Source organism: Mustela nigripes, chromosome 6 (assembly GCF_022355385.1).
Source record: "Mustela nigripes isolate SB6536 chromosome 6, MUSNIG.SB6536, whole genome shotgun sequence".
NCBI classification, from domain to species: Eukaryota; Metazoa; Chordata; class Mammalia; order Carnivora; family Mustelidae; genus Mustela; species Mustela nigripes.
Window position 1 is genome coordinate 90,889,990 of NC_081562.1, and position 11,397 is coordinate 90,901,386.

Consider the following 11,397-nt stretch of genomic DNA (forward strand, 5'->3'; position numbering starts at 1 on the left):
CCTAGTATAATAACATTTGCATTATAGTGATTTCAGAAGAAGAGAGAGAAAAGAGGGCAGAAAATTTGTCTGAATAAATAATAACTGAAAACTTACCAATTTGAGGAAGGAAACAGAAATCCAGATCTAGGAGGCACAAAATCAAAATCAATCCACGGAGGTCCACACCAAGAAACATGGTAATTAAAATGGCAAAAGTAGTGATAAAGAGAGAATTTTAAACACAACAATAGAAAAGTTAGATACAAGGGAAATCCCTTACGGTTCTCAGCAGACTTTTTATCTGAAACATTGCAGGCCAGAAGAGAGTGAGAGGCATGATAGACTTAAAAACGCTGAAAGGAAAAAATCTGCAGCCAATAAGAATACTCTATCTAGCAATGCTACCATCCAGATTAGAAGGAGAGATAATTTCCCAGACAAATAAGTGTTAAAGGAATTCATGGCCCCTAAATCAGTTCTATGAGAAATGTTAAAGGAAACTCTTTGAGTATAAAGGAAAAACCATAAATAAGAGCAAGAAAAGTAGGATACACAAAAGCAGTACAAATAAGCATATGTGGGGGTGCCTGGGTGGCTCAGTGGGTTAAAGCCTCTGCCTTCAGCTCAGGTCATGATCTCAGGGTCCTGGGATCAAATCCCACATCAGGAGCCTGCTTCCTCCTCTCTCTCTCTGCCTGACTCTCTGCCTACTTGTGATCTCTGTCTGTCAAATAAATAAAATCTTTTTTAAAAAAGTATATATGAAAAAAAAGTATATCTGTAAAACTCAGTCAAGGGTCTCATAAAGTAAAAGGATAGAGGAGTTCAAACTTAAGCGACCATCAACTTAATATAGACTGTTATATGCAGAAGATTTTATATACAAACCTAATGGTAAACAAAAATAAAAAACCAATAATAGACATGCAAAAATAAGGAGAGAAGAATACAAGTATATCATGAAAGAAACCCAATTTATTATGAGAGAAGAAAGGAATAGAGAACTACAAAAACAACCATTAAAAATAGTAAGTACATAACAGTCAATAATTACTTTGTATGTAAATAAACTAAATACTCCAATCAAAGACATAAGGTGATAGAACGGTTAAAAAATAAGACCCACCTATAGGCTATCCACAAGACACTCATTTCAGACCTGAAGACACATGCAGATTATAAGTGAAGAGATGGAGAAACATTTATCATGCAAATGGATGTGAGAAGAAAGCTAGACTAGCAATGCTTACATTGTACAAACGGACTTTAAAACAAAGACTGTAACAAGAGGCCAAGAAGGACCTTTTATAATCATAAAGAGGACAATCCAACAAGAGGATATAACAATTGTAAACATTTATGCACCCAACATGGCAGCACCCACATACATAAAACAATAACAAATATAAAGGAAGTAATCACTAGAGATACAATAATAGTAGGGAACTTTAACACCCCACTTATATCAATGAACAGATCATCCAAACCCAAAATCAACAGGAAACAATGGCTTTGAATAACATATTGGGCCAGATGGATTTAATAGATCTATTCAGAACATTCCATCCTAATACAGCACAATATGCACTCTTTTTAAGTGCACATGGAACATTCCCTAGAATAGATAACATTAGGCCACAGAACAAGAATCAACAAATTAAAAAAGACTGAAGTCGTACCATGCATCTTTATTTTTTTTCTTAAAGATTTTATTTATTTATCTGAAAGAGAAAGACAGAGAGAGGGTGCACAGGCCGTAGCAGGGGCAGAGGGAAAAGGAGAAGCAGACTCTCTGCTGAGCAGGAAGCCTGACATGGGGCTTGATCCCAGAACTCTGGGATAAGGCAGATGCCCAACTGAGCCACCCAGGCATCCCCCATGTATCGTTTCTGACCACAATGCTGTGAAACTAGAAATCAGTTACAAAAAAAAAAATCGAAAAAGAACACAAATACATGGAGGTTAAATAACATGCTACTGGGGCACCTAGCTGGCTCAGTCGGTTAAGCATCAGCCTTCTGCTCAGGTCATGATCCCAGGGTCCTGGGATTGAGCCCCACCTTGGGCTCACTGCTCAGCAGTGAACCTGTTTCTTCCTTTCTGCCTTGCTTGTGTGCTTGCTCTCTCTCTCTCAAATAAATAAATAAAATCTTAAAAAAAAATAACATGCTACTATGTATGACCCAATGAAAGGGTCAACCAACAAATCAAAGAAGAAATCAGAAAACACAGGGGAACAAATGAAAATGAAAACACAATGGCCCAAAATCTTTGGGATGCAGCAAAAGCTATTTTAAGAGGGAAATTTATAGCAATACAGACCTACCCCAAGAAGCAAGAAAAATCTAAAATAAACAAACAACGTAAACTCATACCTAAAGAAGTTTGAAAAAGAAGAACAAAAAAAACCCCAAAACAGTAGAGGGAAGGAAATAATAAAGACTAGAGCAGAAATAAATGAAATAGAAATAAGAGATAGTAGAACAGATCAATGAAACCAAGTGCCAGCTTTTGACAAGATTAACAAAATTGATAAACCTTTAACCAGACTCATCAAAAAATTTTTAAGTGAGAGGACTCAAATAAACAAAATCAGAAATGAAAGAGGAGAAATACCAACCAACACCACAGAAATACAAAGGACTGTAAAAGAACATTATGAAAAATTATATGCCAATAAATTGGGACAACCTAGGAGAAAAAGGTAAATTCCTAGAAACATATAACCTCCCAAAACTGAATCAGGAAGAAATAGAAAATTTGGACAGACTGAATGCCAGCAATGATATTGAATCTGTGAAAAAACAAACAAACAAAAACAAAAACAACAACAAAAAGTCCCAACAAATGAAAGTCCATGACCAAATGGCTTCATAGGTGAATCCTACCAAACATTTAAAGAAACTATTTTTAAAAATAGAAGAGGAAGGAAAACTTCCAAATTGATTCCCTGAGGTCAGCATTACCCTGATACCAAAACCAAGAAGGACATTACAAATACAGAGAATTATAGGCCAAAGTCACTGAACATAGATGTAAAGATCCTCAACAAATATTAGCAAATGGAATCCAACAATACCTTAAAAAAAATAATTCACCATGATCAAGTGGGATTTATTTTGGGGATGCAAGAGTGGTTCAATATTTGCAACTTAATCAACATGATACATCACATCAATAAGAAGAAGGATAAAAACCATATGATTATTTCAACAGATGCAGACAAAGCATCTGACAAAGTACAACATTGACTCATGATAAAAACCTTTCACAAAGCAGGTTTAGAGAGAACATACATCAATATAATAAAGACCATATATGAAAAACCCATAGCTAACGTCATACTTAATAGTGAAAAACTGAGAGCTTTTCCCCTAAGGTCAGGAATAAGACAAGCACTTTTATTCAACATACCACTGGAAGTCATAATCACTGCAATCAGATTAGAAAAGAGAATAAAAAGCATCCAAAAAGGTAAGGAAGAAGTAAAGCTTTCACTTTTTGCAGATGACATGATACTGTATATAGACAAACCAAAAGACTCTACCAAAAAACAAAACAAAACAAAAAAACCTACTAGAACTGATAAATCCATTCAGTAATATTGCAGGATACAAAATCAATGTACAGAAATCTGTTGCATTTCTATACACTAACAATGAAACATCAGAAAGAGAAATTAAGAAAACAACTTAATTGATAATTGTACCAAAAAATAATTTAAAAATAGAAATAAACTTAACCAAGGAGGTTAAAGATCTGTACTCTGAAAACTATAAAACACTGATGAAAGAAATTAAAATAACACAAACAAATGGAAAGATAGTCCATACTCATGGATTGGAAAAACCAATATTGTTAAAACGTCCATACTACCCAAAGCAATCTATAGATTTTATGCAAGTATTTTTCACAGAACTAAAACGAAAGATCCTAAAATTTGTATGGAACTGCGAAAGACCATGAATACCCAAAGCAAATTTTAAAAAGAAAAAGATTGAAGTATTATAATACCAGATTTCAAGTTATACTGCAAAGCTTTAGTTATCAAAACAGTATGGTTCTGGCACAAAAACAGACACACAGATCAAAAGAACAGAATAGAAAGCCCGAAAATAAGTCCATGATCATACAGTCAGTTAATCTTCTACAAAGGAAGCAAGAATACGAATGAGGAAAAGATAGCCTCTTCAACAAATGATATTGGGAAAACTGGACAGCTACATGTGAAAGAATGAAACTGGACCATTTTATTACACCACATAGAAAAATACACTCAAAATGGATCAAGGACCTAATGTGAGACCTGAAACCATAAAAATCCTAGAAGAGAACACAAGCAGTAATGTCTCTTATATTACCCATAACAATATTCTTCTAGATATATCTCCTGAGGCAAGGGAAGCAAAAGCAGAATTAAAATATTGGAATGACATTAACAAAACAGAACAAAAAAACAAGCTTCCACACAGCAAAGGAGACAACAAAAGGAAAAGGCAACCTGTGGAATGGGAGAAGATACATGTAAATGACATATTCCATAAAGGATTAGTATCCAAATTTTATAAAGAACCTATACAACTTGACATACACAAAACAAATAATTCAATTAAAAATGGGCAGAAGAGGGGCGCCTGGGTGGCTCAGTCATTAAGCATCTGCCTTAGGTCATGATGCTCTGGTCATGATCCCAGGGTCCTGGGATCGAACCCCACATCAGAGTCTCTTCTTGGAGGGGAGCCTGCTTCTCCCTCTGCCTGCTGCTCCCCCTGCTGTGTTCCCTCTCTGGCTGTCTCTCTCTGTCAAATAAATAAATAAAATCTTTAAAAAAAAAAAAAAGGAGAAGACATGAACAGACATTTCTCCAAAGAAAACATGCATATGACCAAAACAAATACGAAAAGATGCTAAAATCACTCATCAGGGAAATGCAAATTAAAACAATAATAAGATATCACCTCACACCTGTCAGAATATCTAAAATAAAAAGACACAACAAAGTGTTGGTGAGGATGTAGAGCAAAAGGAACCCTCAAGGACAGTTGGTGGGAATGCAGACTGGTGCAGTCACTTGGAAAACAGTATGAAGGTTCCTCAAAAGAATTAAAAATAGAACTACCTTATGATCCGGTATATATACTGGGTATATACCCCCCAAATACAAAAACACTAGTTGGAAAGGTTATATGGCACCCTATATTTATTGCAGCATTATTTATACTAGCCAAATTATGGAAGCAACCCAAGTGTCCACTTTTAGATGAATGGATAAAGAAAATGTGAGATACACACACACACACAAACACATGCACACATGCACAGTGAAATATTCGGCTATAAAAGAGAATGAAATTTTGCTATTGGCTATTTGCTATTTGTAACAACATGGAAGGATCTAGGGCATATAACACTATGGAAAATAAGTCAGCCAAAGACAAATACCACATGATTTCACTCACATGTAGAATGGTATGTCTATAAACCAAGGGACACCAGGGGCTGCCAGGAATAACCAGAGTCTAGGAGAGAAGCTCCTTCACAGCTTCCAGTAGGAAGCAACCCTGCTGTTACCTTGATTTTGGACTTCCATCCTTTACAGCTGTTAGAAAATAGATTTTTGTTGTTTGAAGCCTCTCAGTTGTGATACTTTGTTACGGCAGCCCTAGGAAACCAATATACCGGTTTCAAGGGCTTCTTCTCACTGACCTCCAAGGAGTTCTGGATCCGAGAAGGCATCTCAAAAATAAGTGTCTCCATTAGCTTTAGAAGGGATTGCAGGGTCTCCCTGTACAAATCCTGAGGGGAGAAGAGAGAACTCAAAGAATAGTGGAGATGTCAGCCCCACCCCTCCTCCTAAACTTAGCTCAGTGCTTTAGCTCTCCCAGGAAGCTTTTCCTTGAGAAATTCTGCTCCACAGTTTCCCCTAAAATTTAAAGTGCCATTTGCCTCCTATTAACTTGAACCAATTCTTCTGTTGTTTTCAGCAGAGCACAAATGTCTACCTGATGTGCAGTTTGTCCTAGTGGACTGGGAGTTCCCAGCTTAACCCAAACATGGGCAAATCCTGTCAAAATACCTTCCCTCTCTATACCTACACTGAGGAAGGCCTCATGGGAATACAACCAGAGGAAACCCACCTCAGCCTTCTCTGTATGTACCATACAGAGAATGGTACATAATATAAATAATATAATATAAATAAATACAAACTTCATAATATAAATAAATATGAACTGACAAAGAAGGATCACCAGACAGCTGAAGAAGAGGCCCAAACAGACCAACTGACCCTCAAAAAAGCTATCCTAATTCAGAAAATAGAAACTTTTATTTTTAAAGATTCTTACTAATACCCTCAAAAAAATCAAGGGTTTGTGGCATCAATAAAACAAGTACAACCAATCAAGATAAAGGAGTAATCAGAGAACATGAAAGAATTTCTAAGAATTAAACATACAAATGCAAATTAGTAAAGTGAATTGTTCTTCCTTCCCTCAAGGAAACACTAGAGGCTCTGTGGGAAATGGATTCAGCTCTCTTGCACCTGGGATTCTCTAAACTTATTTATCCATGCACCTTTAGTAAAATCATGTCTGAACCTTTCAAACTGGTTTCAACTGTATAACAGTTAAAAATTAGATATGAGTGTCCACTTCTGGGTCAGAATTTTAAAGTATGACAGCAGTAATCAATGAGTGCTCTCAAGAAAGAAGTATATATCATGACGAACATTCAGACTATATGACCTGGTAACCTCTTCAGATGATCGCATTTTTATCAAAGAAGGTAGAAGAGTCTTATGTGTAACTGCCAAACCTATATTTCTCATCCTCTCGATAAAACAACAACAACAACAACAACAACAAACCACACAACCTACAAAGAGACAAACATCAAAGAGATCATTACCACAGTGCCTTCGGCCTCCTGGGAACTGGACGCCTCCTTCAGCAAAACTTCTGTGGGTGGCAGGCAGAGCACACTCTTACAGCATGTTCGAAGAAGATCTGTTCTTTCTTCCACCTCTGTGAGGGGACTGAGGTTCCTACAATCCAGGAGGAAGTAGTAAAAATGTAATGAAACAGTAATGCCCAGGAATAGCAGCTGAGGAAGGTTCAGAGAGGGACAGGTGGCAGTAAGAAGTTACCAGAAGAAAAAGAAACAAAAGAAAAAGGAAACAGTAAACAAAGTTTATCAATGCCAGGAACAGCCCTGAAAGCAGAAGAAAGCCTGAACCAGAAGCAACAGCAAATGCCTGTGAAGATGAGAGAGGTGGTCTCTGCCAGGATCTCCAAAATCCCATCTAAAAAAAATCTTGGTGAAAGGAGGTGGCAGATATTGTACGGTGGATGTATACTACTGCCTGGGGCCCCCTGTGACTAGAAGCAGAAGCAGAAAATAAGCTGGGGACAGACTAGGGAATAAAGGACTGAAATCCACTCAAAGCACGAAGACAGAGTGGCTGGAACACCCATTACCTGAAGTCAGTGATGATATTCATCGCCCTCAGCCTAACGGAGCTGGAGATGGAATTCAATGGCTCCTCCTTGATTAACTCCTGTAATACACCCACCCAACCCCCCACCCCAGAGACCAAGAGGATATGAACATATTTTTGTTGCCTTCTTCCCCCTCCTCTCACCCCACACTGTATTCACAAGAAACTAGAACCTAGAATTTTCAGGGACTTCCAAAAACTCAGAAGGATAGCCCTTCTCTCCTATTCCCAAGCATACCTTCCCCACAGTACTCACACCCACCCTGAGGATAGGAAAGGGAACAATAAAGTAGGAAAAGGACACTAGAAAATCTGGACTTTTCTCCTCCAGGCCAAGCCCAGGAGCACTGCCCATGGTTTCCCTGAGGACCCACCCTCCCTCCTCTGTGCATTTCCACCATCATTCTCCTGAGTTGTACTTACCACCATGAAAGTTACAATTTCTAGTTTCTGAACGAACTTGAACTGAAAGGCCATAGGGTGGTTGCTAATGATGTTTGTTAGCTTGCTCAAGGCGCCCAGGTACTCCAGCTTCAGGTTCTTATCCTGAATCAATCGGTATGCTCAGGGGTTTCCAAGGTAGGAATGATCTTGGGTTAAGGGAAAACTACCTACACAAAATCTGGGAGACAAGAAGCTGAGGCTTCCATAGCTTTCTCTAGGCTGAGATCTTGACTCTTCCCTCTGAGGACCACTTAGGAAAGCAAAGCCTGTGGCCTCTTTATGGAAGAAGAGGCCACCCCTCTTACCAACCTCTTTCTGGAACTTCATACTTACTCTTAAGTTAGGACCGACCTAGCTAGATTTCTTGTCACTCAAGTTATTGTCTTTTTACCAAGTAAGTTCTCCTGAAGGATGTCTAGTTGGATGGTAAATGAACAGGAGTTGGGAAAGGCTTCTTCTCCTACCCTAGGGGCACATTCTCTGGACAAATGAAAGAGGTAGGAAAATTCTTTAGGGACTCCTTCTTACCTCCCCTAAAGGAACTGCAATAGTCCCACCCCCCCTTGTTCCATCCAAGGCCAGGCATTTTCTCGGAGGGGAAGGCTAAAGAAGGCAGGGAGGGGACACTGGAGAAGTAGAGTAAACAGGAAGTACCTTTTCAACAATGCAGTTGCGGTAGTGTTGGAGGGCCAAAGCCAGGATGTTGTCCAAATGCATGACGATGCCTCCCTTGCTCTCGAAAATAATCTTGCTATAGCTTAAGTAGATGATGTTACAGACCAACCCCCATTCCCTTTGCTGATGTTCCTGTAGGAGGAAGGGGGAAACTTGCCTTCTCTTCCTCTTAACCTCCTTGCCTGATGGGGAAATGGAGGTTCAGAGAGGAATGGATTGGCTAGATGGTCCAGAAGGGAAGATGGGGTTGTGGAATGGTGAACAGCTGGGAGGAAGGTGGTGCCTCTGGTGATACCAGGGCCTGAAGCATGGGCATAAGGGAGCACAGGAAAGGGAGAAGAAGATGAAACTTCCCCATGGTTGATCAGAGGGAAATACAAGCATTTATAGGTGAGTCACAAGGCCTCAGAGAAGTGGGAAGTCTGGAATGATGGGGATGCTTCAGAAGGCTCTGTGTGGGAGGATGGCAGAGTTTCCAGGAATGCCATCACCTTCATTAGTTTGAGGATGAATGATGAGCCCTTGTCCATGAGGATAGCACTGTACTCTTGAAGTTGGTCCAGGACTATCTTCAGATACTTCATGGACACGATACTCAGTGCTGTAGCAATGCCCTGTAATGGGGATAGCCTCAACCTCATGCCACAGCTAAGAGTTAGCCAGGCACCCTTTATGCTCTCCCAAGGGATTTAGAGAGAGGAAGGGAGAGAGAGGGGAAAGAAAAGAAATGGAAGGAAAATTGGTTCCCCTGACTTGAACTACTTAAAATCCAGATGGAGAACCAAACATCCTTTCAAGAAATAATTCAAGAAGCAAATTACAAGAAACAGACTCTTAAATGCAGAGAACAAACTGATGACGACCAGAGCGGAGGTTGGTGAGGCAATGGGGGAAATAGGAGATGGGGATTAAAGATCAGACTTATAATATTTTTAAAAAACCTCCAGAAAATAGATGATTAGATAGATAGATAGACAGACAGATAAAGAGGCACAGGGTATGTCAAAATTAAAGAGTCTGATTTTTTTTATTTTTCATACTAACTGACAACATCCAGAAAAGCCTTTCCTGAGTATCATGGACCAGAGGAGAACCATGCCCTGCATAACGTTTGTGAACAGTGGGTCCTTGTGTATATGAATTCATCTGTGAATTCAGTAGAGATTTGTTTGGTACTTAATGCCTGGGGGCGGGAAGAAGCAAATTATCCCAGACTGTGAAAAATTAGAGTCACAGATTTGCAAAACCTTCGGAGTATCAAATCAAACACTGCAGAATAGAGATTTATATGCACTAGCAATTCAGAGAAGGGTTTTGAGGAGGGAAGAACAAAACCAAGGCACGTTACCGACAGGATGGATGGATAATCAGAGGAAATGGAAAAGAGAGAAGACATACAGATAATGCCAATATTTCTAACTCAGGAGAACAAGAAATAGCAGTAACTGACCAAAAGGGGCAGGTGAGAGAGGCTGGGGAGAGAGGAAGGAGGGAGTTCCTGCATGTGTCTTGTGGGATATAGTGGAAGGACAACTAAGTGAAAAATACTGTAGGTGGATACTGAGCATCTCCACCTGGCTCCCTACCAGGGGCACCCTGACGTCTCCCCATCAAAATCTGAATGCGTCATCTTCCTCCCCATTATGTCTTCCTTTCCTGATCTCGGTGAAGGACACCACCTCCCAGCTGAGCATGCCAGAAACCAGGGAACTATCCTGAACATCCTCTGCCCTCCTAATCATTACCCTCTGTATCCAATCTGTCCCCAGGTGTTGGCAGAGATGTCGTTTGTACTTCCCTGGTATAGTCCCATTATATCACTGACTATTCTGTAGACATGCTCCCAAAAGTTCTTGTCTTGGAATATTATGTCAAGTAGAAATACCCACTTCCCTTCTCCTAATCTAGACCCAACTAGCCCAAGTCCTCACCCTCCCATACATCAGCCACTATATGTCTCTGTTACCACTCATGTTGCCTTTAGTAAGGCTATTCTGTGTAGCCAGCTCTCTTCTTCCTATATAAGTCCGTCTCCTCAGTGACACTGTTCCAACCTTGGGCTTGGAATATAACTGATGATAGTCATGATGGTGATGGGTGCTTCTGTGAGAATTCTGTGAGAATCTGGCGGGGAAGGGGCTTTGGAGAGGGGATGCTTGAGAGGATGGCCACCAATTCTACCAGTAAGCAACACTTAGAGAGGGCTTGTGTCCCAGGCATTGTTCTTGGAGCTTGTACATTTTTAATACTGAAAAACACCCCATGACACACAGATTCCATAGTATTCCCACACGAAATAGATAATCTAAACCTAATCATGAAGCAATAGGAGACAAACAAAAAATGAGCTACATTCTTCAAAACAAATGGTCCATACATTTTTAAATGTCAAGATCATGAAAAGTAAATGTTGAGGAGTGGTTCCAGATTTAAAATATTAAAGCTAGCCAATGAGGTTTATCCGAGGCACGATTATTGCTAATTGAAAAATATTAAAGCTAAATGATAAATTGATTCTAAATTGGATCCCAGACCAGAGGAAAAAAAATGTCTTTCTTTTGCTCTAAAAAAAACATGGGCAGGACAATTGGCCATTTTCAGATCAGTAGATAATAGTACTGTAGCAATGTTAACTTCTTAATTTTGATCACTGTGCTTTGATTATGTAAGAGAATATCATTACATTATTTTTACATAGTACACCCTGAAAATGGGTAAATGCGCATAACTGCAACTTCCTGAAATGATTCAGAAAATAAAATAATAATAGTAAATAGCTTGCCCAAGGGCACACAGTG